This window comes from Pseudorasbora parva, chromosome 1 (genome assembly GCF_024679245.1).
Source record: "Pseudorasbora parva isolate DD20220531a chromosome 1, ASM2467924v1, whole genome shotgun sequence".
Taxonomy (NCBI): Eukaryota; Metazoa; Chordata; class Actinopteri; order Cypriniformes; family Gobionidae; genus Pseudorasbora; species Pseudorasbora parva.
In genome coordinates, this window is record NC_090172.1 from 16,796,532 (window position 1) to 16,823,554 (window position 27,023).

Genomic DNA, 27,023 nt, shown 5'->3' on the forward strand with positions numbered 1-27,023 from the left:
AGTTCGCACAAAAATGAATATTCTGTCTTTAATTACTCATCTTCATGCCGTTCCAGACCCGTAAGTCCTCCGTTCATCTTCGGAACACAAATTAAGATATTTTTTGTTGAAATCCGATGGCTCAGAAAGGCCCCTATTGGCCACAATGACATTTCCTCTCTCAAGACCCTTAAACAGTACTAAAGACGTTGTTACAAAGTCCATCTCAATAGAGTGGTTCTACAAACCTTTTATGAAGCGACGAGAATAGTTGTTGTGTGCAAAATAAACGAAATAATGACTTATATAGTGATGGTAGATTTAAAAAAACTGCTTCATGAAGCTTCAGAGCATTATGAATCAGCGTATCCTCCAATGGAGGCCTTTCTGAGCCATCGGATTTCAACAAAAATATCTCAATTTGTGTTCTGAAGATGAACGGAACAGTGTTGAACGACATGAGGGTGAGTAATTATGCTGCCTTCACGTGCTATCGGAAGTTTCCTACTTCCCACATCAGAAGTCGTGATTACGAGCTTGTTGTGTTCAGGTGCTTTGTTGTCGGAAAGAATGGAGGACACCAGGTTCATACTTTTGTGCGTCTTTGGAAAATGTTATTTTAACACATATCAGTCCTTTCCCGGTCCCAGAAAATCATAGAATCACTGGCAAACATAGCAGCACAACACGAAAGCATATTGTTTATAATAACATTCACAAAAAAAGCCATAATGTAGACAATAAAGGCTGCTTAAAGACTAAAATGGCAATAGTTTTCAACCATAGCCTACATGATCCTATTGTATAGCTACTTTTACCATCTAGTGCAGCCTATTGCTCACTATTCTGGAATGATGGTCAACTATATATGCGATTTTCGATGTGTTTAAAATACACAATATGCTGCAAATGATTATTAATTTATGTAAAAAAATTACTACTTTAACGACAAGACAAGACAATGAAATTGTTGTGGGAAAAAAAACTAATAAAACACCTGCCACAGCAGAAATTCATTTCCCATCTGCCGTTTTTAACGGTTATGCCACGCCCATCTCAGGAACTTAGGTATCAAAATTATTTCCGAACTTCCCAGTGGTAAACACGACATCAGAGGGCGTTCATGTGCAATTTTTACCTCGAAAACTCGTATTTACGATAATTCCGATAGCATGTGAAGGCAGCATTAATACATTTTCACTTTTAGGTGAACAAACCCTTTAAGTTATTACCACATTTGCCAAAACTATGCACAAATACACAAGATGCAGATCTCACTCCCAATATGAAAAACACTGATAATTATATATAGTTATATATAGTCTTGATTATTAACCTAAGTCAAATTATGCTTTAGGTTTAGGTGCTTTTTTGGGCCTTTTTTGTTGCATATTTTCTTTCTCATTCATGCATCAGATGTGAATGAGTGTGTTTGTGTTAGGGTTAGGTTTAGGTTAGTTGGTAGACTTACACTTGCTGCCACCCACAGATTCATGCAGGTTCCATCTGGATCCCTGAACCAAACTCACAGGACACACTCCAAGCCAGACCACACCTGCAGACAGACAGACAGACATACGAGTTGAGAAAGCATTGTTCATCTATCAGATCTAGAAGCTCTTGTTTTATCTCTGTTCAGTAATTGATCTGTCCATTTCTCCATTGAGAAAGTGAAAGTCCCTTTTTCGATCGCACCACAGCAAATGTGATTTCTACTGAGGGGGAACCCCAAATGCATAGTGTAAGTTTTGGTGCATGTGTGTACTTAACGATTTGTAATACATTCCATGCACATGTTGACTTAATGGTTTGTTATACATTCCATGCTAATGTGTACATAACGGTTTGTTTTATACTCCATGGTTATGTTGACTTATAGATGTATACATTCCATTTTAATGGATGTCACATGTTCCTCTGGTAATTATATTTTCCAGCATTTAAAAAGCAAATAAAAAAACCAACATTTTTGTCCAGAGGACCAGAGAAGCTGTCATGAAGACCTTGTTTGGTTCACTGTCTCTCTCTTCTTGGTCTGATGAAAATATAAAAAAAAGAGATCTCTCTGCAAAATTACAGGTGTATGGTCCTGTGAATTAAACAAAAATGGTGAAAGAGTTTAATTCAATGTCTACAAACCACTGTAGTCACATGGACAAGTTTAGCCTTTACTATTAACAATGCCTTTACTACCTTTCTGGGTCTTGAATGTGGTCTTTGTGTTGCTGTCTGTGGGGTGAGAAAGCTCTCGGATTTCATAAAAAAATATCTTAATTTGTGTTCCTAAGATGAATGAAGATCTCAGGGTTTTGAAATGACATGCGGGTGAGCAAATAATGACAGAATTATTAATTTTTATTATATATATATATATTTTTAATGTGAACTAACCCTGGTTAAGGGTTCTATACTGCCGTGCAAAAAAACAAATTAGTTACTTTGTTTTTGGTCGAAAATTAGTCATTGACAGACCTCCTTTATCATGTGGATAAATATTGTTAGTCAATTCCGTAGTTTTTCTGAGAAAATTATGGATTGTCTTAAAAGTAACTTTCAAAAGCAGTTACCGCTCTTTGCCTTTGTTTTGGAACGCTCAAACTGAGATGTGGTATTCTGCCTTTGTTTAGCCATGTGTCAAAATTAAGTTATGGTGCCGACATGCAGTTATGGTATCCCGCTTTTGTTTTGCTGTCTATTCAAGTTTGCCGCGTTAAGTTACGGTGTAGTCTGTGTACTGTCATACATCTTTTAATAATGCAGAATATTCACTCAGCTCGCCTGTCAGACAGTATGGGGCTGCCCACTAGTTGCACGAGTGTACTCGAATGCCGTGACAGCGTGCGATCAAACATAAAATCAGTAGAAGCAAGCAGTTCGCAATTAAATCCATATCCTACCTTTTCTTGTATACCTGATCAAATCCATGGCAATTAACGTCATCGGAGATGTTTAATCCACAAGCATTCTGGGAATTGTTCCTACTTGTCATTCACTTTAATCTAAAAGTTTAGATTAAAGGCTTTTTAGGCTAGGTGATTTTCATTCAAATCGATGTAAAAGTAATTAAGCTATGTAGCCTATTGTATTCTTTTTTTAGATAAAAATAAAAGATAAAAACATTGCAATAAATAAATACTCTGTTTAGCCTGTGGCTGGCCAATCCGATCCAGTCAGCTCTGTCATTAGAGCATGATAGCCAAACTTAACCCTTGATTGGCACTATTTGTTATATCTTTTCCCAATCCCATGCATTTTAAATTTTTACATGATTTGTTCTTTGTTCTATTTGTTATATCTTTGCATTATATATGCACATTGTTTACTCATTAGAAATAAGCTTATCTTGTATATTCATATAATACAGTGTCACCTATCAACCTGTTGCACACCAAGTAATTGTAAATCATCCAAAATAAATGCCATGATCATTAGATTTTATACAGGTGTTACTATAATGATTTTGTAAATGGTGATCAGCAACCAAATATTGATAATATGGAAGTTACTGCCTTTTGTCTTGGCATGACTCCTCAATTTTTGCAGACAATACAAAGGCAGAGTGCAGTAACTTAAAGGGGCAAAAAGTCAAAATTGTGGAACAAAAAAAAAAAAAAAAATATATATATATATATATATATATATATATATATATATATATATATATATATATATATATATATATATATATATATATATATATATATATATATATATATCAGTTTCGTTAAAACATCTAAAAACATGTTTCCAGTGTCCTACCTATAATTTATTTGGCTGGACAACAAAACATCTTTAAAGTATTTTTTCTCAGATCCACACTCAATGAGTTAAGGTATTTGCCTTTATAGGGCAGAGCAGCAGCACATCAGTAGCAATTTTGAGGATGCAGTTCACGCATTCAGGGTGCTCTGGATCTGTGCCTTCAATTCCTAAGCCCAACATGATTGTAGTTGTGTAACAGCTTTTTCAGCACACAAACAGGCATTGGTCATCATGGCATAGTGGATATTAATGTCCCCATAGTGTCAGAATCTGATGTGAAAATACAGTTCCCTCTATATGGAATATCATAAGGATAAATGTAACCCAAGTTCCCCGAGAAGACGCAGTGTCACATAGCTATACTTTACATGTCTGCACGTCTTCCTTCAGACAAAATTAATCTGATGTCATTTTTGCAGGTGTCCTATTTAAATAGTGCTTTATATACAGTGATACAAATGATGGCAAAGTTTTATTGCTATCAATACCAGCGTGTATCTGAACAGTTGGACAGCATATTCTCAACATGTCAACAATGAACAAAACTCTTCCAGGCCTCATCTACAGCTACAGAGTTTGAGGAGCCGGTCAACAAAGGCATCATTCGCAGGCAGTTAATAAAGACCATAGGCTGACATTATGTATTATATTCCTACGTCGGTAAAGTATGTAACAAAAAGTGAGACTGGAATTGCTGATGACTCATTTAAGCATTTTAGAATCAATTGAGACAACAATTGTATTTTTTGTGCACTTTGATTTTTAAACCTTTGGAGACCTTTTACATTCAAAAACAACAGTTTTAAACACTGAATGAAAGATAATATTCCAAAAAAGTATAACAGGGACACTTTAAATGTCACTAATTATTTCAGAACATTCAAAAGTAATGTTCCCATAATCTTTAAAGAATGATAAAATGGAGTTTCCCCTTAACATTCGTAATTTAAAACAATTTTACAACATTTAAAAACACTGGACATTTTGAACATTCAAAGAACTTTCAGAAATTGCATTACAATGACATTCTTAAAATAACATTCCCAGAATATATTTTTGTTAGCTAGGACATTAACCCAAGGTTAAATAGAGTGAGAAAATCACAAGAAACATACCATAAGGGTTTGTTTTTAAAGGGTGAAAATCCAGTGTGTCTTGTTAAGAGTCATTGAAGGGTGAATTTTTTTATTTATTTTTTGCCAAAAAACTGTCAATTTTCCCCAAGCTACCCCAAGCTGTGTTGGTCAGAAGCAGTGTCCAGTGTTAGATTTCAGTCTTACCATTCATGAAACCCTCGTCATCTGAGCTGTCTCTGGCCAGAGGATTGAAAGAATAAAACTCCTCAGAAGGTCACCTGGAAGAAAAAAAAAAAAAACAGAAACATGTTGTTAGAAGTCTACATGTCTACATTTTAGAAGTCATACTGTTTCCGTATGAATTTCTCTTTATGAGGTGCTGACTTTATGATATGCATTGAAATTGCTTTGTATGTGTTGTGGTCTAGTAGCAAGTGTTTAGCACTAAATGCACGGGGTACAAAATGTGTTACCTCGTATGATAAAATATCCTCTGAGGTAAAAGTTTTAAGGTACAAGTAACCGTCACTGGGGTGGTACCTTTAAATCAGGGGTAGACAAGTTCAGTCCTAAAGATTTGATGTCTTCCAGAGTTTAGCTCCAACCCTACTAAGCCACCACAGTATAAAACGCATGGCTCCCAGCATGCATTGCAGCATTAAGTGTGTCACCATTGTTGAGATTCAAATGCTGATTCCTGATATCTGTGTGCATGTAAACTTTCCCCCCTTAGAATGTTTTTTAAAAAATCTACATTTTGAATGTGATTGTTGGTGAATTTTTATTCAGTGATGAGTTAAATTAAACATTATTCACATTTTGTTTATGGTTTCTTTTATTTTGAGCAATTATGTGTCAATCAAACTGCCCACCTAATAATCTCCATAATGGTGACCAAACTTTTTCAATAAAACATCAAAATCTAAGCCTTTGAATTCTCAATAAGAGCTTCTATAGATGTTTTTCAGGTTGGAACCAAACTCTGCAGGACAGCGGTTCACAAGGACTGAACTGAGGGAACGTATGGTATAATTGTACCCTAAGGACCAATTGTGTACCTTTTACAGTTATATGTTTTGTTCCTCAATAAACAAAATTGTACCTTCACTGTACTTTTTTTTTAATTATTATTATTATTATTAGAGAGTGTATTAGGAATATGCATTGAAAGGACTTCATTGAACATCTTTAAATGTGATTTTCTCAATATTTAGATTGTTTTGCACCCTCAGATTCCAGATTTTCAAATAATTACATATTGGCCTAATTGTTTTTGTTCTAACCTAACAAACCATACATCAATGGAAAGTTTATTAATCCAGCTTTCATATGATGTATAAATCTAAAAAAGAAAAAAAGAGAAAAAGATGGCAGGTATTGTGGTCCAGGGTCACAATTAAATTTTTTCCAGGCTAAAATAAAAACACAACTAGGTTAGAAAAATTACTTATATATATATATATATATATATATATATATATATATATATATATATATATATATATATATATATATATATATATATATATATATATATATATATATATATATATATATATATATACTCTATTTTTTTTAAACTTAAAGTTCTATTACCTTTTGACACTTTCATAGTTAAAAGTGCAATAATCTTCAGTGTCTTCTTTAAAAAGAGAGAAACTTTAGGTCTGTATTTCAAAGAATTCACGATAGACTGTATGTCCAGCCATATTTTCATTTGCATCATATTACATTTACCATGTAGCCTGACTAAGGTATGTTTATGCAAACAACAAGCTCATGTGACCATGTGTACATAGGGCCTTTGTGTACTTCATTACCGTAGTTTGTCTAGCCACATGACAGCTGATGATTGGCTGAATGATTGATTGACTGATTAGATTTGGGAGCCCCACATACTGTCAGACCTGAGCAATTAGTCTCCAAGGAAAATCAGATAAAAAGCATTAAACATCCTTTGTACACTCTCGGTTCGTTTTCTCATGTGAGTCCCTGGAGCTTAACGTTTTATTTAGCTTCACTGCTAATTATGCAGACGGATATGTTTACTCTTCAGATCAAAGTTTTCCCCCCTGTGTTATTCACAGTTCTAAACAGTAAGACCAACAAAGACTTTAGCACCTCCCCCTTTAGAAAACGAATTAATTAGTGTGCATAATTAGTTTAGTGATTTAGAGTTAAACATCGCCGCGCTAACGGACTCCTGTATAAAGCAATTCCAGCTCAGATAGAGGAGGATCTGCAGTCACATCAGTGGCCTCACACTTTGAAATGAGTCAATATAAACATCTTTCACAAGAGGGACAGATATTATGCTGTATTATTCTGCTCAAGAAAATATATAAAGTATGTAACAGGCAAAATTCAGAATTATAAAGTGTAATTGGCTCACTACATGAGTGTCAGTCTGAATTAATCTGGTAGTGCCCCACTTGATTTTTTAACTTATATAAAAATAATAATTTAAGTTTTTTTTTTGTTTGCTTGTTTGTTTATTGAAAGTGTGGTTTATGTCCGCTGCATGTGCAGAGCGCTTGTCAGAGAAGAGGCGATGCTTTTTTGAGCGCAATTCACACCCAGCAGTAATTCAGGGGGAAAAAATGCTCCCAATGTGCCATGTGTAATATGGATTCGGTCTCCTGACCTTTTACTATTGTGTTAGTTTAAAGTTGATTTTAAATATGGTAATATGTGCAAGGGAGAGAGAACAAAGGCAGTGCTTAATTTTAAAACAGAGAGAGTCTGCACGGGGTATGGGCTCATTCTCTCTCTCAGTTAACACGCACCCTATCACAAGTGCAGCAGTCATCTACATCACTCATAAATTACAATAACTGATAAAATAAGGCTTTGGCGGGACAATTTTATTTATTTTTGTTATATTTGCCAGCAAAAAATTAATAAATACATGAAAGACCTGCATTATACAATTTATAATTTGATCGAATACACTTAGTGTGTGTGCATTGTTTTGCAAAACTCTTGCCAAATTCACTGCAGAACATATAGGGCTAATGCATTGTCAACAGTTCAATTACATAATTACATGCACATGAAAAATTGAATTGCAATGTGCCAACATTGTGCCAGCATTTTAAATAAGCAGGCTAAATTATTTTAATTAATTATAATAATGTCGAAACCTTTGTGATTTCATACACAAATTTTAATTTGATGCAATGAAAACGAATGCCATGACAGATGCATCAATTGTCAGTGAATGGTCAGGACAGGTCAGAGAAACACTTTTTATGTCATGATGATTTTTAGTAGAAAAGAAATATTATAAATATAGTAGTAAGGGATGTTCAATCTAACTACTGTTATTCATCTACTATAATATTACCTTCAAAAACATCACTGTGGCATAGTCCTGCCGCAATACGCTTCTTATTCTTATTTAAGTGTTCTTTAACAAAAACATATTGCATCTTAGTTGGTTGGTTAGCTAGTTAGTTAATCACTTTACTGTCCACAAAATGTGTCTTTACACCTGTGCCCCCCCCCCCCCCAAAAATAAAAAATAAAACACCCTCAGTATAATCACCAAAGGACCACAATCGCCCCTCACACTCAGATTCCAGTATTTAAAATTCTAACGGGAGACAAATTACAAATTTACTGACGCTGAGAGAATGTCCTATCTACCATAATGAGAAGAGTCTGTCTTGTGTAAAATCAAGATAGCAGCACTATGATGAGAGCACATGGGACCCTGGTATAGGGTCCAAGTTCTGAGAGTAAAATCTCACAATTGTGTGTGGTGAGGAGCACCCTGCTGGAACAACTCCAAGAGCAACTCCTGACATAAGGACCTTAGATGCCGCCGTACTCCTAGAATGAGAACGGACAGCTAAGGAGAAGGCTGTCTGACCGACTCATAAGCAAGTGAGATTTGCTCATTGTTTGCTTAAATGCAGGGGACCCTTTGAGAAGAGGCCCAAAACATACAAAAAGCTCTTCAGATTTACACCACAGGGCAGCTCTTTGGACATAGGCATCTAGCGCCCTAACAGGGCATAGCAATTACTCCTTTCCTGGTTCGAATTTTGAAAAGGGGGAGGGCAAAAGGTCTGTAGCACAATAGATATAGCTACATTAGTAGGGACCTTAGGGATATAACCTGGTTTAGGATATAGGAATGCTTTATCCATGCCGGGTGCAAATTTCAGGCCAACAATGCTTGCAAATATCATATTATTTTAAAGATGAGATAGCAAGGAGGAATAAAGCTTTCAAGGTCAAAAACTTGTCTGGAACCTCCTCCAATGGCTCAAAGGGAGCCAGGGAGAGGCCCTGAAGGACAGTGGCCAGATCACAAGTCGACATCCTAGTGCAAACTGCAGGACTCAGACTCAAAGTTACCCATGGATCTTTACCCAAAGACAAACCACCCAAAGGAATGTGGTAAGCACCTACCACATAAACTTTTAAGGTGAAGTGGGATAGACCTGCAGAAACCGATCCTGCAGGAATTCTAGCACTGTACCAACCTGGGTCAACTGGGTCCCACTGATGGTCACTACACCAAGAAGTAAAAACTTTCCACTTTAAAGCATTAAAGCTTTAAAGATTCCTCATGGAGGGAGCTCTGGAGTGTAGAATGGTTTCCACAACCTCAGTAGAGAACAATCAATCTCCCTCTGACACGCAGATCCAAAATGGGACCCCCATCCCACTCTGGAACTATGAAGTACTGGATGTAAAACACGGTTTCCCTGTTGGAGGGAGGTACATATTCTATGTGCCTTTCTCTAACAGCATTTTCACATCTTGTTCCATTACCAGAACCTGCTTGAGGCCCACCACTGTGGATAGGACCCCAATAAACCTGAGTGGACGAGAGCCGAACTGTATTTGATACCCTTTTTTCTATAGTTTTCAAGACCCAACGAGAAACAGTTGGCAGTAGCTTCCATGCTAGAGGTACCATCCTTTCGAGAATGGCTTCTGGCTTTTGTTGTGCTGTCAGCATGTCATGCTGTCACGGTGAACCGGCAGGGAACAACCGAACTGACAGGGTTGGCAGAACGGTCCCCTGAGAGCACAGAAGGGAGGTGGGCACCACACAATGAAGTGTTGACTGGTCCACTTCGGCGGACTGCCCTCATTGGTCTGACCCCTTAGGTGTCAGAACCTTTTCCCCACATCCCTCTTGGAAATAATGATGGTCCTCAGATCTGTCCTACCCCTCGAAGGTTGCCTGTCCCCAATCTTTCTGAGGGGGAGAACGGGAAGCCACACTTTATTTTTCTGTGGCACTGTGTGAGGAGCTGGCTTTAGATGTTTGCAGCTGCCACCTCCGTGTGGAGATCAGGCAAAAACCGCAGGCCCCGTCATTGAGATTGTGACCGTGATTGCATACCAGCTCGTCCAGTTTGCTTTTGGAACAAATGTCCTGCCTACCTCCTGGCAAATCAATATTTAATCTTTCAACCGCTCTGGTCACAACCTCAACCAGCTCCTTACATGCATGAGGTGATTAATCAGACTCTCTGACACTAGTAGCCTCCAGCTCCTCAAAACTGGAGAGCTTCATCACTGGTACCTCAATTCAGGGTGGAAGAAACCGCAGCACGTGCTTGCAAACCCAGGGAGAAGGCAGTGGATCTATCAGGTGAAGGCAGAGATAATGCTGTGCACGTCTCTAACCCTGCTGATAGATCCATGTGCAAACCCTATGACTATGAACGCCACTGTGCCACAACAGCAGCGGGACCAGAGCCCTGGGGAATGTGAACGTGAATCTGCATGTCCTCGTGAAAGAAAAAATCTGAGCACCCATATGGAAGCACTTCACATTGATAACAACCAACGTCCTTGTGCGCTAACTGCATGCTCCTCACCCAAACAAGCTACAAAAAGAGCATGCGTGTCCCCACCCGTTGCATAACGTGGACAGGGGTGCACACACTTTAAACAGATGCTTGCCTGTCATAATAATGTATATATTTGACAAAACCACGCCAAATAAGAGAGAGACAGTTTCATATAGAATGCTACTGAAGACAGAAGCTAGCGTGGCTGTGTTTTGGGCAGGCTTATAGCTTACTGATTCATGATGTCACCTGCCTCTGATGTCCATTGACACCATTGGACAGATTGATCATGTGCTTCAAGACATCATTACTCAAAGCGTTCCGTCAGCGTCACTCAACACTTTCGACAAGATTCTTATGAACCATTTCTAAAATATATTGAAACACACAAAAATGTTGTAACCTCCTAAGACTTTATAATCTATGCATTTTTTTTTTACATACTCAAAATGTCCAGCAAATGTCAATTACCATCAATAAATGTTCCTAAATATTTAAAATTTCCAATCCATCAAGTATCAAAGGTTCAAACACTCAATAAAATCTACTTTATTAATACTAATGATCAATTCCTTGGTTGTATTCATATTCATCTCCAGTGAACTCAATTTACACCAGTTTTATAATTTTGTTTTGTTTTCTTCAAATTAGTTTTTGTAGCCATTCACTTTTTGTGTAGTCCAGCACATAAGGGTAAATGTATTTTATTTCACAACAACCAAACGGTTACAGAATCACTGGCTGTTTTTTTCCCCCACTTCCTCAGATCTCTGTGCTGAGCGGAAACTCTTTGATGCCGAATCATTTCTGTCCTCAAACACTTCACTTTTGTGTGCTAATTTTGGCCCTGCTGCTAATTAACAGCTCTATGCAGAAGAGTTTGAGCATGCAGCCGCACAAACTGTTCCCCGCTGTGCTTGCATGTGTGTGTGTACCTGCCCGCGCATGCACCACACACACATGCACGCGCAGGTTTGACACCATTCTGTCAGAACGCAGCGAGAGCAGAGCTCACAGTTTCTCAAACAAGCAGAGCACAAACGCACCAACAGGAAACAGTTTCTATCACTGAATCATTTCAAACTCTCTCTCTCTCTCTCTCTCTCTCTCTCTCTCTCTCTCTCTCTCTCTCTCTCTCTCTCTCTCTCTCTCTCTCTCTCTCTCTCTCTCTGTCTGTCTGTCTGTCTGTCTGTATGTCTGTAGAAACAGCTGTCTGAATGTCGTACGGCTGTCTGGTCTCTGCCATGATGCTTCTTGACTGTTGAAAAGCTCTCAGTTAATTAACATGCTCTGTATTAATTCAGACATAAGCACAGTGTCATTATTCACAGGAGACGCGTTGTACATTTACACGTCTCTGTAATTTAACTACATTTCAAGAGTTTTCAGTGCTGTGTGTGTGGCTCATAGATGCCGGTTCACTGTGTCTATATTTAGTGAAGTTTGTTTGGAGTCTGTTGGATGCTTATTTGTGATGAAACTGACAGCAGGTGAGAGTAAGCCTGTGGGACGATCTCATGGGACTCAGCGTGACACGTACGACTGCTGATATGTTAAAGCTTCAATCACTGCTGAGATTTCACGCTATCTATCTATCTATCTATCTATCTATCTATCTATCTATCTATCTATCTATCTATCTATCTATCTATCTATCTATCTATCTATCTATCTATCTATCTATCTATCTATCTATCTATCTATCTATCTATCTATCTATCTATCTATCTATCTATCGGCTTAGTCAGTAGAAGGGCATTTTTTAGGTCATGCAAATGTAGTAGAGCTCCACTATGTACACACACACAGCTCATTGTAAGTGAATTAATTTGGTGATCTCTCGCTGTGTTTAAGTGGGGCAGACAGCAGGGGATGAGAAAAGAGCAATATTCATAAATCTACCACAAGAAAAAAAAAAGAAAGGCAGAGAGAAAGAGAGAGAGAGAGAGAGAGAGAGAGAGAGAGAGAGAGAGAGAGAGAGAGAGAGAGAGAGAGAGAGAGAGGGGGGGGGTATGGCCAAAAATGGAAATAATGGACTACATAAAAAAGGGAAAAGATGAATTAAAGAGCAGAGCCTATGAAAGAGCAGATGAAACAAGAGAATGAAGAGGATGCGTGAGAGATTCACAGACGTGCCACTAGTGTGTGCTGTTTAACCAGTAATGACACTCATATACCCTGACCCAAATACACACACACACACACACACACACACACACACACACACACACACACACACACACACACACACACACACACACACACACACACAAACACAAACACATGCGCGCGTCTGGTTCACTATCTTTGTGGGGATTCTCCATAGACGTAATGGTTTTTATACTGTACAACTGTACATTCTATCCCCTTACACTGCCCCTGCCCCTAAACCTACCCATCACAGGAAACATTCTGCATTTTTACTTTCTCAAAAAAAAAAAAACTCATCCTGTATTATTTATAAGCCTTTTGAAGTGAGGAGCGCTGGCTTGTCCCCACAATGTAGGTGATCTCAGGTTTTACTATCCTTATGGGGACATTTGGTCCCCACAATGCAATATAAACAAGGACACACACACATGCTGTGCTGTGCTGTGACCCCAAGAGCATTATGAGAACTGTAGTTCTTGCACAATAAAATGAGCTGATCATCTGTCACTGTTACTGATCCGAACTGCAAGATTACATCATAAAATAAACCAACAAAAAAGTATTGCTGAAAACACACACACTGAAAACATTACAGGCAGACTTGAAGAGACAGTGATTTAAAAGACAAATCATTCTGGGAACAAACATCAAACCTGATCCGTATATTGAATGACACTGTCTCGCAAGAGGAGGTAATGTCTCAGGTTGGCCTTCAGCAGCTCACTGTGTGTCTCTCTCTATGCGTGTGTGTGTGTGTGTGTGTGTGTGTGTGTGTGTGTGTGTGTGTGTATGGTGTGAATGTTATGTTCTTATTAATGCTCTATTTTGAGAGTGTAATATATTCAGCGTCTCCAGAGCTTTTCCTGTTTCCAGCAGAATTTCACTCAAGCACACCATTAACTTCCAGAGCTGCGACTCAATAACTAAACAACCACGCAGACAGTGTGTGCGTTTCTGTGTGTATGCCGTACATCAGATGAGCTGCAGTCATATCACTGAAGGTTTGAAGATGTTGAAGTCATGTAAATAAAGCACAATTGTGCTCAGTTTTGTGACTTGATGTGCGCTTTTTTTTTTAATGCAATTCAAATCACAACTACGCACAAAATAATACACATGGACTTTAAACACATCTAAAAATAGACAAGTGATTTCACTCCCTGTCTGTCGCACACGCACTCCAGAGACAGTTCTGCAGCCTACCGACATACAGATGCTCAGGATGAATATAGATTGGTATGAAAAAAAAAGACACTTATGGTTTCATGGACAAATAAATGAGTGTTAAATGATCATGCAGGATTGTCATATACTCATTTAGTTCACAAAATACAAGCTTTCTTTAATTCACAATTTTCTCTCAGTAAAACTTCACTAATCAGTGCAGGAACAAGATCTGAAGAAACCATTATCATACTTCACTCTCTCTGAAGAGTTTTATAGGTCATTATAATGAGCTTTCAGTTCCTGCCACAAAATGTCAAATTTAAGGAAAAAACCTTAACGTAAAAAAAAAAAAAAAAAAAAAAAAAAGCCGGCCCCCTTCTGTAGGGTCCGCATCCTCCATGAATGTATTCTATGCGCCATTTCCAGACTTACTGTCAATAAAGTACACAGTTCTGAGAACATCTGTATAGAACTGTGTATAATATATATATATATATATATATATATATATATATATATATATATATATATATATATATATATATATATATATATATATATATATATATATATATATATATATATATGTGTGTTTGTGGGGGGGGGAGAGTAATTGGTGACATATGAGGACACAAATGTGTATAATGACATAGGTATGACATAGGTATTACAAGGAAAGGGTGTAATATGCAACACAATCTCATCGTCATGTGTATAAATAGTACGAGTGTGAAATCTCGTGGAATGGATATGCCAAAATGAGTTTTGGCGTGCAAATGCTACGCAGTTTTTTTGCGTGCATATGATACACACTTTATGGAGTGCATGGGTGGGGCGTTCATATGTGTAATACGCCATAAAGTGCAAATCATATGCACGCGAAAAGCGCATACCATATGCACTCCAAAACTCATTTTGGCGTATACATTCCACGAGGTTGCAAACTCGTACTATTTATACGCATTTTCGTGAGATCAGGCTCATAATATGAGGACATTGGCCATGTCTCCACTTTTCAAAATGCTTATAAATCTATGTCTGTGTTCTATACAATCCACCACTTGCATCAACAAAATGCCAATGAGGCTGTTTTCATGTAGCTCAGTTCCCTCGCAGGTCTCATTTTGCATTGGGTTATTTGGTCTCCGAAGCGCAGTATGTTTGTGCCATCAATGTAAGTATCACCATAAGTACTAACAGCAGCTGGTTATCACTCTAACTAGATAAGCCATCAAGAGGAGAGGCCACCATATGATTGTTTCACTTCAGTGTTACTAGAGTTCTAGTTTGAAAGCATCCAAAACTCTCGCTAAAAACATACAGCATCCAGAAAGTGGTCATTTTGAAGGGAAAACAGCACCATGGATTTGGTGAATTCCTGAGATGTTTTGTGGTGTTTTTTAGTTTGTGTCTTTCAACAACTACCAGCCTGATCCTATGACACAAGTCTGATTATCAAACATTTGGATAATTAAAAAATATCAAGTTGACATCTTCATGTAAGTGAACCGTTCATCCCTCACTGAGCAATAACTCACTTTATCTCTTTATGAACATCATTGACATTTGAACTTGTCTCTGTAAATATCAAGTTATGATTAATAAAGTTTGTGTCTTGAGTTTGACCAGAGAAAATCTCTGATAAATTGAGATTAAAACACAACACAAGTTTCACAGTTCGAAAGGTTCTGTAGAAGAGGAATGACCCAGAAACAGAAGACTTAAATTAGTCAGCAAGAGAACAGACAAAAAATGCCTTTTTGGAACGAACAGATGCAATTTAAAATGAGTACAATCCATTGCAGTCTGTTCACATGTATAATATTAGTGATTTTTTAACTGCATTTTTTATTCAAGGTGAATAAGAAAAATAAAGCAGATAAAGTAGTTATGCAAGTCATCAAAAATAGGAATGCCACAGATCGGACAGCTTCATCTGTGCAAACTCTGCACTGCTACTCTTTAAACCAGCACATTTCCAGAGCTGATTCTGTAGTATTTAATCAAATGTCCAATTCAAACATATATGGGCAAGCAAATGCTGTAAATGTGAAAGTGTCTAAAGTTCAGTGTCATTCAGGGTTGGATTGGGAATCGGCTATACCGGACATTTTCACAGTGGATCGATGCACTTTGGGGCCATTACAATTTATTTTTATTTTTTTTAACAAGTAAAGCAAGAGAGACCTCCCCCTCCAGCCTGGTCTCATTTTTAATACACAGGTATGAATACTTAACTTTCAAATGCACAAAACATACTACTTGAGATGATGATCGCTGGATAAAGGGCTGAGATGCGTTCCTCGCAAATGTATGGATTGTAATGATTTGGATTATAGCAAGTCAATACAATTGATGTCTTTTGTTTATTCATGTTGTGTTTTGGTATATTTATGGTTCCCTTTCAGTCATTACACTACAAGTTACATCAGTTACTGACGGAATGGGCAAAACACGCATTCGTTACATTATAACGAGGGTTACATATGGAACCGAGACATTCTTTCGGCAGTCGCTCTATAGGAGAACATGGATCAAGTGACTTTTAGAGGAGCAGAAATTCACATTCGTCATTGGCAGCTCAGATATCTCATGACCTATTCATACATATTTTACAAGGTGGCTTATTTGTAAAAAGTTGTATGACCTAAACATACAACCTAAATGGTCTAAACACCATTGATGGGTAGGTTTAGGGGCAGGGTTAGTTGTAGGTCATTTGTATGAATTCATACGAATTGGGCAACGTGCAAAATATCTACGATTTAGCAAAAAACTTGCAAATTTGTAGGAGTGAGGTCAAAAAATTTAGGAATTAGCCACCTGAGATCGGGTTGCAGAAAAGGCCTTTTGTGTTTCACGTAAAACAAACAAATTCTTACTCAATTTTTAAACGATTAAAGAAATGTTATTCATTTTAAGGTTTTAAAGTGTAGTCTTGTTTAACATGTAATCCTCCGAAAAGAGTTTGTAGCAGAATTCACGAACAGTGAAATAGAACAGTTACTATTTCTTAAGTAGATCGGTAAACTGCTTTCAAAGGGTTAGTTTACCCAAAAATGAAATTTATTTTTTATTACTCACCCTCATTTCGTTGGACACCCGTAAGACCTTCGTTCATCTTCGGAATACAAATGAATATGTTTTGGTTGAAAGCTGATGGCTGAGAAAGGCTTCAGAAAAGCCTCCATCGATACAAAGTCCATCTCACTGGCTGTACATTCATTTTACAATGCGATGAAAATAGATATTGTGCGCACAAAAATCAAAATAACGATTTTATCCACTAAGTTATTGACGTGAACTTGATGCTTGCGTGCAAATATGCAGAGATCCACCATTCAGATACATGACCCGGAAACGAAGAGGAGCGCCGCTATCTTTACGTTCAACATTCACGTTTTTGTCAAAGACTACATCCAAATTAGATTCAGAGCGATGATCAAACACAGATGGAGTAGATCGAGTCAATCAACATCCTTACTGCTTGCACAATCTGGGTTGGGTTGGGTCGCACTAGGTTGACGTTTCCTTCAATAACTTTAGGCAGTTTTGATTTATATGACGTTTAATGATGACGATCATGTTATTTTATGAATGCATCTGCTTACATGCAATTACTTGTTTGTTTGTTTTTTTGCATCTTCTTCACCTGTGTTTTAATCAGGAGATTTTGAACTCATTCAGAAGATGGGCAACAGTGCCCCCTAGTGTATAACAGTGAAACCACGGAAACATGGGAAATTCCGTGTTTGGCAGGGAAATAGTTTATTCCAGCGCATGAGAAACTGCAAAATGTGGATACCAGCAAAGTGCTGCCACTGACAAATGTGTGCTGCGTTTCTGCTCCCCAAAAAATGATAACACAACAAGTCACTTGATCCAATAAGATTTGTCTCCGAATTTTGTTTTATACAGTTGTCTGATCTGGGAACATTACAGGTTCTGTGGTGAACCTAGCTGAAAAAAAGCCGTGACCATGTAAACACATGACGAAGTAAATTGGAAACCACCAATACACACAACTAGTAGCTTGTCAATGCAGCACCACCAACGTTATTTACCTACTAATTTACCTTGCAGCTACTAACAGTGAAGAGAAATAAAATGGTGTTTTGGCAAAAATGTTGCTGTTATTACTTACATTAAACATTGTGGAATATATTTTACTTTAATACGTTTTTCTACATTCTAAGATCCTTAGCGTAGAACAGCAAAGTAACCAAAACCCAAAACGACACTAAACAAGCAAATAAATATAGTAAACAATAGGATGAAAACTACAAATTATATCCATGATTTTTGCCACAAAATTATGTTTTATTATTTACAGAAAGCACTACTCTCTTTCTCCTGTTTTCTCGGTTCTCCAATTAAAACGCACATGTTTATTATCAGTGATATTGCCTTTTTAGCATAAAAGGATATAACTTTTTTAACATAAAAGGTTCTTTGGAGTATACTCATCTTTTATACTCATCACTTAAAATGGGTTCTATATAGAACCTTTTAGGGGTTCCAAATGCGTACCCTTATCCCCAAATATGTGTAGAACCTTTTAAGGTTCTATATAGAACATTTTCTTCTAAAAGTGTAGGTAATGAGGAGCATGGTTTTGTATATGATGATCTTACATTTAAATAAAACTACAATTAAACAGTTAGATTATATACAAGAACTATAACACATTTTTATAATAATAATAAAAAAAAACTTTAAAGCCTGTATCCCGAATTAAGGGCAAAGCTTTTTTTCATTCTTTAAATATGTTTTATGAACTTTTCAGTAGTTCTTCTAATGAATTTGTATTTACATAAATTGTTAATTCAATAAGAGCCTCATAAAATATAGATATCAGTCTCTTACATAAATTAGGTGTTAACTGTTTAACATTTTTTTAAAGGAATAGTTCAACTCAAAATATCATAATTTACCCTAATGTTTTCCAAACCTGAATGACTTTCTTTCTGTGTAACATAAAACAAAATAATTTGAGTCTGTGTTGTCCGTTCAGTAGAATTCAATGGTAAACCTAATGGTTTGGTTGCCAACATTTTCAAAATATATTTTGTGTTGTGCTTTACAGAAAAGAGAAAGTCATACAGATTTGGAACGACATGAGGATGAGTAAATGATGACAGCACTTAATGGCGGTACATTTACATAATTTATTTTAAAATGTACTCGTGTGGACCTTTGGCAAAACATATATTTTACACTGTGTTTACCAGCAGGTGCAGAAATCTCCTGATTTGAAAGTTAGAGACAGCAGCATTAGAGAGAAAATCATATCAATGACCTCAAAAACACTAAAAAAACGATCAGGGCAGTGGATGTGTCTCAAGGATTCACTATTCTTTAAAGATAATTTGAATAAACACACTTCATAAACATTCACCTTCATTTGTCCCCCCTCTCTCTCTCTAACTCTCTCTTCTCTCTCTCTCTCTCTCTCTCTCTCTCTCTCTCTCTCTCTCTCTCTCTCTCTCTCTCTCTCTCTCTCTCTCTCTCTCTCTCTCTCTCTCTCTCTCTCTCTCTCTCTGAGTTTTATTTCCTGCTCTGCTGCGTGTTCTCTTTTCTTTTCATGTCCTCCTCGTCTCCGTCTGTTTATCCGTCAGATCGTCTCGAAAGCTCCCCCAATTAGTTAACAGGGAAAATCTGACTTGTCTGAAACTTTCAAAACTGAATTACCAATACAGTATCTGCAATTTAAATGTGAGGAGGCTTAACAAGAGAATTAGACAGACAGACAGACAGACAGACAGACAGACAGACAGACAGACAGACAGACAGAAATACAGGCAGACAGTTCCGTATTGATGTAGACAGTCCGACAGTAATTCTGGATAAATGGGCTGTCAGAATGACAGCTGAAAATCAACGTTTAATGCATTCAGAGTATCAGCGTCTCTGAGATCAGATCCTCAGGAGTGAATCTTTATTGATTCTGAACTAAGTGAAGCTTCCCGTGTTTATTAGCGGCCGGTCTGCCTGATCTCTGCCTCGTATCCCTTTGTTCTTCTGACACGCCCAACTTCCTTTGTTGTTTCGGGCAAATCTGTCTCAATAGGTTGTAGTTTTGCTCTGCTAAGTTTGTTCTATATGTCTGTCCTCCATCTCTGACTAGTGCAGATAAAACATGTTAGAATATCATGCATGCACATTTATTATTTGCTTATTTTATGAAACAAAATACGTATTTGACTAATACATTCATATTTTTAAGATAATAATTTTGTTAAATTTTGTAAAATTACAATGATCAGTTTCAGGAACTACATGTATTACTCATTCCACTTCAATATGTTTGACAACTTGAAACTGAGTTTTTTTCACATAATGTAATGATACAAATTTAACTTTCATATATTTTAGATTCATTGCACAACAACTCAAATATTTCAGGTCTTTTATTGTTTTAATACAAATGATTTTGGCATACAGCTCATGAAAACCCCAAATTCCCCAAAATCTCAAAAAATTAGCATATCATGAAAAGGTTCTCTAAATTAGCTATTAACCTAATCATCTGAATCAACTAATTAACTCTAAACACCTGCAATAGATTCCTGAGGCTTATAAAATGTCTCAGTCTGGTTCATTACTCAAAACCGCAATCATGGGTAAGACTGCCGACCTGACTGCTGTCCAGAAGGCCATCATTGACACCCTCAAGCGAGAGGGTAAGACACAAAAATACATTTCTAAACGAATAGGCTGTTCCCAGAGTGCAGTATCAAGGCACCTCAGTGGGAAGTCTGTTGGAAGGAAAATGTGTGGCAAAAAAAACGCTGCACAACGAGAAAAGGGGGCCGGACCCTGAGGAAGATTGTGGAGAAGGACCGATTCCAGACCTTGGGGGACCTGCAGAAGCAGTTCACTGAGTCTGGAGTAGAAACATCCAGAGCTACAGGTGCCGCATTCCCCAGGTCAAGCAACTTTTGAACCAGAAACAGCGGCAGAAGCACCTGACCTGGGCTACAGAGAAGCAGCACTGGACTGTTGCTCAGTGGTCCAAAATACTTTTTTTCGGATGAAAGCAAATTTTGCATGTCATTTGGAAATCAAGGACTGGGGAGAAGGAAATGCCAAAATGCCTGAAGTCCAGTGTCAAGTACCCACAGTCAGTGATGGTCTGGGGTGCCATGTCATCTGCTGGTGTTGGTCCACTGTGTTTTATCAAAGGCAGGGTCAATGCAGCTAGCTATTAGGAGATTATGGAGCACTTTATGCTTCCATCTGCTGAATTCGTTTTTCAGCACAACCTGGCACCTGCTCACAGTGCCAAAACCACTGGTAAATGGTTTACTGACCATGGTATTACTGTGCTCAATTGGCCTGCCAACTCTTCTGACCTGAACGCCATAGAGAATCTGTGGGATATTGTGAAGAGAAAATTGAGAGACGCAAGACCCAACACTCTGGATGAGCTTAGGGCCACTATCGAAGCATCCTTGGCCTCCATTACACCTCAGCAGTGCCACAGGCTGATTGCCTCCATGCCACACCGCATTGAAGCAGTCATTTCTGCAAAAGGATTCCCGACCAAGTATTGATTGCATAACTGAACATAATTATTTGAAGGTTGAATTTTTTTGTATTAAAAACGTCTCTGGTTATGTATATAACCCTTGTTCCCTGAGAGGGAACGAGCACTGCGTCAGAACTACGAATTTGGGGATGCAACCTAAGCATCAACGCATCCGAAGTATGAATGAAACTAGTCCAATCCTGATTGGTGCTATGTCATGACGTAGATGTGACGGCATAGCTGGAAACTATAAAGGGGAGCCTGGGACATTGTAGCGTCAATTATTGCAAAGAAGCAAACGCTTTTAGGCTATACGCGGTGTGGCGACGAGAAGGGTTATATACATAACCCGAGACGTTCCATATATGACGAATTTGGGGAACGAGTACCCACTAGGCCACACCAAGGATACACCTGCCCTATTGTGAAGCTGGAAACCAGGCACAATTAGGAATGGAGTACCCTGCCGCCAGGTGTCGCAGGGAGGTGCAAGCTGTAAAATCTTATAAAAGTGTGCTGAGTAGCCCAACTGGCCGCTTCGTAGATGTCCTGCATAGGGACTCCGAAGAGAAGGGCCACCGAGGAGGCCATACCCTGGTGGAATGGGCCGTCAAGGCTATAGGTGAAGGCAGATTTCGCACCTGATATGCCAAGGCTATAGCCTGCACAATCCAATTACTAATAGTAGGGGTTGATGCAGGCCAACCCTTTCTGGGGTGAGCCAAAACACACTACCAGCTGGTCTGATTTCCTCCACTGAGCTGACCTTTCCAAATAAACACTCAGGGCCCGAACCAGGCACAAGAGGAACAGTCTCCCTTCTTCTGCCGTCACGAGGGGTGGGTGATGAAATGCCTGAAGGACCAAGGACCTGACCACACTGGACAGAACCTTAGGCACGTAGCCAGGTCTAGGGTGCAGTGTGGTAATAGCTAGGAGGAATGCTACTTTAAGCGTCAGATTCTTGGGTTCTGCTGATTCCAGTGGTTCGAAGGGGGCCTCAGCCAGACCCTCGTGCACCACTGCCAGATCCCATGTTGGTACTCTGGTATGGACTACAGGTCTTATCCTCCATTCCCCATGGAGGAAACGTACAACCAAATGGTGCCTACCTGGAGGCCCATCACTTAACGGAGCGTGGAAAGCTTCAATAGCTGCCACATACACCTTAAGTGTGGACGGGGTAAGCCCTGCAGAGAACCGATTTTGGAGGAACTTGAGCACTGAAGCCACTGGGCAGTTAACTGGGTGCGCCTCACGTTCTCTACACCAAGTAGCGAAAACATTCCACTTGAGGCTGTACAGTCTCCTTGCAGACAGGGCCCTGGAACTAAGTAGGGTCTCTATAACGTCTGCTGGTATCCCATCTTCTTGGTACCTGGCCCCCACAGGGGCCAGACCCAGAGGTTCCATATTTCGGGGCGGGGGTGAAATAATGTGCCCCCTGCCTGCGACAGGAGGTCCCTCCTCAGAGGGGGGCGCGATCTCAACCCCCGCTGGCGGTTCAGGTATGCCACGACTGCCATATTGTCCGTACGGACCAGAACGTGGTGCCCGTAAAGTTCTGGGAAGAAACTCGTCAGAGCTCAGTAGACCGCCATCATTTCTAGGCAATTTATGTGCCAGGTGGAATGCCGGTCCTCCCATGAACCCCTCGCAAAGCAGCCTTCCATGACTGCGCCCCAAAAGGGGGGAGGAGGTTGGGGTTGTGCTCTTAGAAATCCTGCCGCGGCTAGGACTTCTTCCTAGCAGCCTTCTTAGCGATAAGGACATTCCTCAGATAGCCCTTCTGCACAGAAGCCTGCTGGTGAGAGCGCCTCCTCTATTGCCAGGCTCCCGGAGCCAACCTGTTGCCTCCTGGAACCTGTCGATGACCGAATTAACGGCGTCGCCGAACAGGCCAGAAAGCGAGATCGGGGGAATCCAGGAGAAAAGTTTTATCCTTCTCCTTCATCCCGATAGAGTTAACCATAGATGTCTCTTCACAGTCACAATTGAGGCCATGGAGCGGCCTATGGCACGGGTCGTCTCCTTGGTGACTCGGAGAGACAAATCAGCAGCCTTCCTCAGCTTGAGGATGTCCTCCAAAGAGGGACCCTCACCCTCGTCTAATTCTTTAAGGAGGTCGGCCTGGTATGCCTGCAGAATAGACAATGTGTGCAGGGAACTACCAGCCCGACCCGCCGCCATATATGCCCTGCCCACCAATGCCAATGTATCCCTGCATGGCTTGGTGGGCAGTAACGGATTCGGGAGATTCAGCCGATTCGGGAGACAGATACCCCACTAGAGCATCTTCCACCTGCGGCATCATCCCGTAGCCAGCCTCACGCACCCCCAGAACGTTTGCATAATCTAATGGGGTTTGGAAATGTGTGCTGAATATGGCCTGTTCCAGGACCTGCACAACTCGTCATGCAGGTCCAGAAAAAATGGCAAGTACCAGCGAGGTGTCTGAGCCCGGCGCGAAAAGAAAACCTACAAGTACAGGTCCTTCTAAAAAAATTAGCATATTGTGATAAAAGTTCATTTTTTTCCATAATGTAATAATAAAAATTAAATTTATATATATATATATATATATATATATATATATATATATATATATATATATATATATATATATATAATACATATATTTTAGATTCATTGCACACCAACTCAAATATTTCAGGTCTTTTATTGTTTTAATACTGATGATTTTTAGCCTAGAAATCTAGACGCACCCTAGCGGCAGCAAATTTAATCTGCCCGCAAGTGTCGTCTAGGAACTCTCAATACCCTTATGAGCTGTATTCCTCACAATCTGGACGGGTCAATCACATCGTGTATAGAGTTGGCGGGCGGGGCCCTAATGACGACGGCCGAGTTGCGTTTGCGTGATTCTAGTAAACACAGAAACTGGTGAACGGCGGCGGTCTTTCGAATCAGCTTTGACTGCGATTCTGGAAGACTTGGAGTTAAGCTTTTCTCTGAGAAAAGAACAAAGAATGGCACTGAAGTCATTCTTAAAAAGGGAAGATGTGTTCGGAGTTTAGCCGACCGGATACGGTGAATGTTTAATCTTTCAACAAGCTCTGTTTCACCTTCGTTGCTCTGGTTGGTGTAGCGCTATCCTATCGCGTGCAGAGGGAGTTTGAAAGACAACCGTTTATCCCGCCCCTCGGATTGAGCCCTGTCTATGGTGAGTTTCCAGACCAAACATCTTGATGTGGGTCTGGCTTGTCAAGCTAGATGATTTTGGCATACAGCTCATGAAAACCCCAAATCTCAAAACATCCGTTCTAAGAAAATAATATATATTTTCTTATATATAATTTATTATATATCATTTTCTTAGGATGTTTTGCTACATATTTATATTTAACTATACAAATATAGGACGTGTCCTAATGTATTCATGATCCATTAATTAATCATGTTTAAATGCACATACATGCTGTTATGTATTCCCAGTTTGTAAGCCTGTATATTTCTGTATATATTGTAATCATATTCTATATAAAGACATCCAGTCTTTTCACTGTTCTGTTCTTCTTGCCATTTATAAGCTGCATTTTAGCAGGCTAATTTGATGAAATCATCATTTCATTATTGTGCTCAACGGTAGCAGAAGAAAGACTGAAGGATGAATTGGAAAATGTCAGTACAACTTTTAAATAAAATATCAGTAGCGGTGCTTTCACACATCTTAATATTGATTTGTGTTCAACTGTGTAAGACTAAAAAAACTAGTATATGCCGAAATGTCTGAATGAAGAACAAGGACTCTCTGAGAAAATAAAGGAAATTAACATCTGAACTGTCCCTCACACACCACTGGAGACGCAAGTCTCACCTCACTATCAGCTAATCTACATCTTTCCCTATATACCCCGTCTCCCCCAATTCCTTCCCTGTCTCATGCTGAGATCACCTGAAAATACACACAAAATCTCTATATTACAATGTCAATCCACACGATACAGTATTATATGTGTTTGATATCGTTTGAAATGTCTCAGTGCGACTGGTACAAATATCTCAACTCCACAGAAGTTAACCAAAAGATAATCAATGTTTTAAGAGTTTAAAGATATCTTGTCTTAGTTTGGTGGGTGTGGCTTTCAGCCATTTGGCCTTTACATCAATACAAGTCTTGATCAATGCAAATTCCCATTGTGCACTCGTGTTTACATATGAAAGAGTTTGTGCATTTGTTTCTGGGTATTTAAGGAAATGTTGCAAAGAGCTCAGGGCTTGACACTTTAAACCGGTCAGCCCGTAATGCTGGATGTCTCAAGATAGCCAGCATTATGTAGTTTTCAGAAGTCAGGTATATATTTCATTCTTTACTTCAGACTATTTGATGTTATATATGGATTACCTTTGAATTGACTATGTAATTGGCTTTATACATTTACCTGACTGTTAAATAAATTGTTACACTTTGATTGATTCTGACTTGCTCTGGAATTATTCAGGTTGGGTATAATTTCAACGAAGGGTTAAACGGAATAATTAAATGTGTAGTTAAACTATTAAAAATGAATGACCAAATAACCAAATGGCATTCTAACCTAAATTCTAAATTATCATTAAATGGAGTCAGATAACGAGGAATTGGTATAAAATCCCCTTTTCCCCGCTGAAAAGACGAACGCGCAGCGACCTTCACCCGCCGATCGTTAGCCTCCATTGGGACGATTTGGGCGGCCTTACAACTGTGAATTTTTCTCTATCCAGTATGTGCTTTCTTATGGACACATGTCAATATAAATTCATTTTAGGTCACAGTGACCTACAAATATGAGGTGTTTACATATTGAAATTGTAATAAAACAAAATGTTCAAATGGTTACTGGCATATCCATTAAATCACTAGAAGTCATCAGAAACTCAAGTCTCATTCTAGTAATAGTACAACTACTAATGAACAGGGCCGTCACTAGAATTAGAGAAAGGTGGTGACAATTTTCCCCACCGGAATGCGATTTTTAACGTGCAGGACAAGCATGAACTAATAAAGCCACTGAGATTTCTCCATTTCTTCAGAAAGGTGCAGCTAACAATGTTTTCCTCATTCACAAATTCATTTGTGTCTATCATTGATGAAAATCCTCCTTCGATCTTGTTGTGATCTCACGTTTGTTATAGGTGAGTTTTCAGGAGTTTGTTGGTAAATGGTTCAGCTGTAGGAGTTTGTGAAAATCAATATTTTTCAACAGAGCCTATTTCATTGAAAGAGTTAGTGAGTTATTTTATTTTAACAGTTGTATGCCCATGCGTATGTCAAGATAAGCATGACTATAAATATCTCATTTGTTTCTTATCTCATTAGTGCTGGTCTAGCTGGCAAAACCAGCATATATTGTAAAATATTTTACGAAATTGTGGATAAAACAAAGATTATTGGAGTCTGGAGTGTATTTTGCTTCAGAAGATTTTTCAGAAGATGCGTAAGCTTTCAAAGATTGTTTCAAAACAAAGGCCAAATTGTTTTCAGAATAATTTACGGAGTGATTAGTATGGAAGCTTGTTTCCACAGAATAAAAAAGA

General features: G+C 38.7%; 1 protein-coding gene across 28 annotated transcripts in view; it reads right to left on the reverse strand.

Annotated features, from left to right (window-relative positions):
• LOC137055698 (receptor-type tyrosine-protein phosphatase delta) overlaps nt 1-27,023 on the reverse strand; it is a 633,917-nt gene that overhangs the window by 443,966 nt on the left and 162,928 nt on the right. For all 28 annotated transcript variants that reach the window (XM_067430762.1, XM_067430433.1, XM_067430164.1 and 25 more), the window contains exons 4-5: nt 5,022-5,095; nt 1,451-1,534 (exon numbers count right to left, since the gene is read on the reverse strand). The gene's annotated coding sequence lies outside the window, so the exon portion shown is untranslated. The remainder of the gene's footprint in view (nt 1-1,450; nt 1,535-5,021; nt 5,096-27,023) is intronic.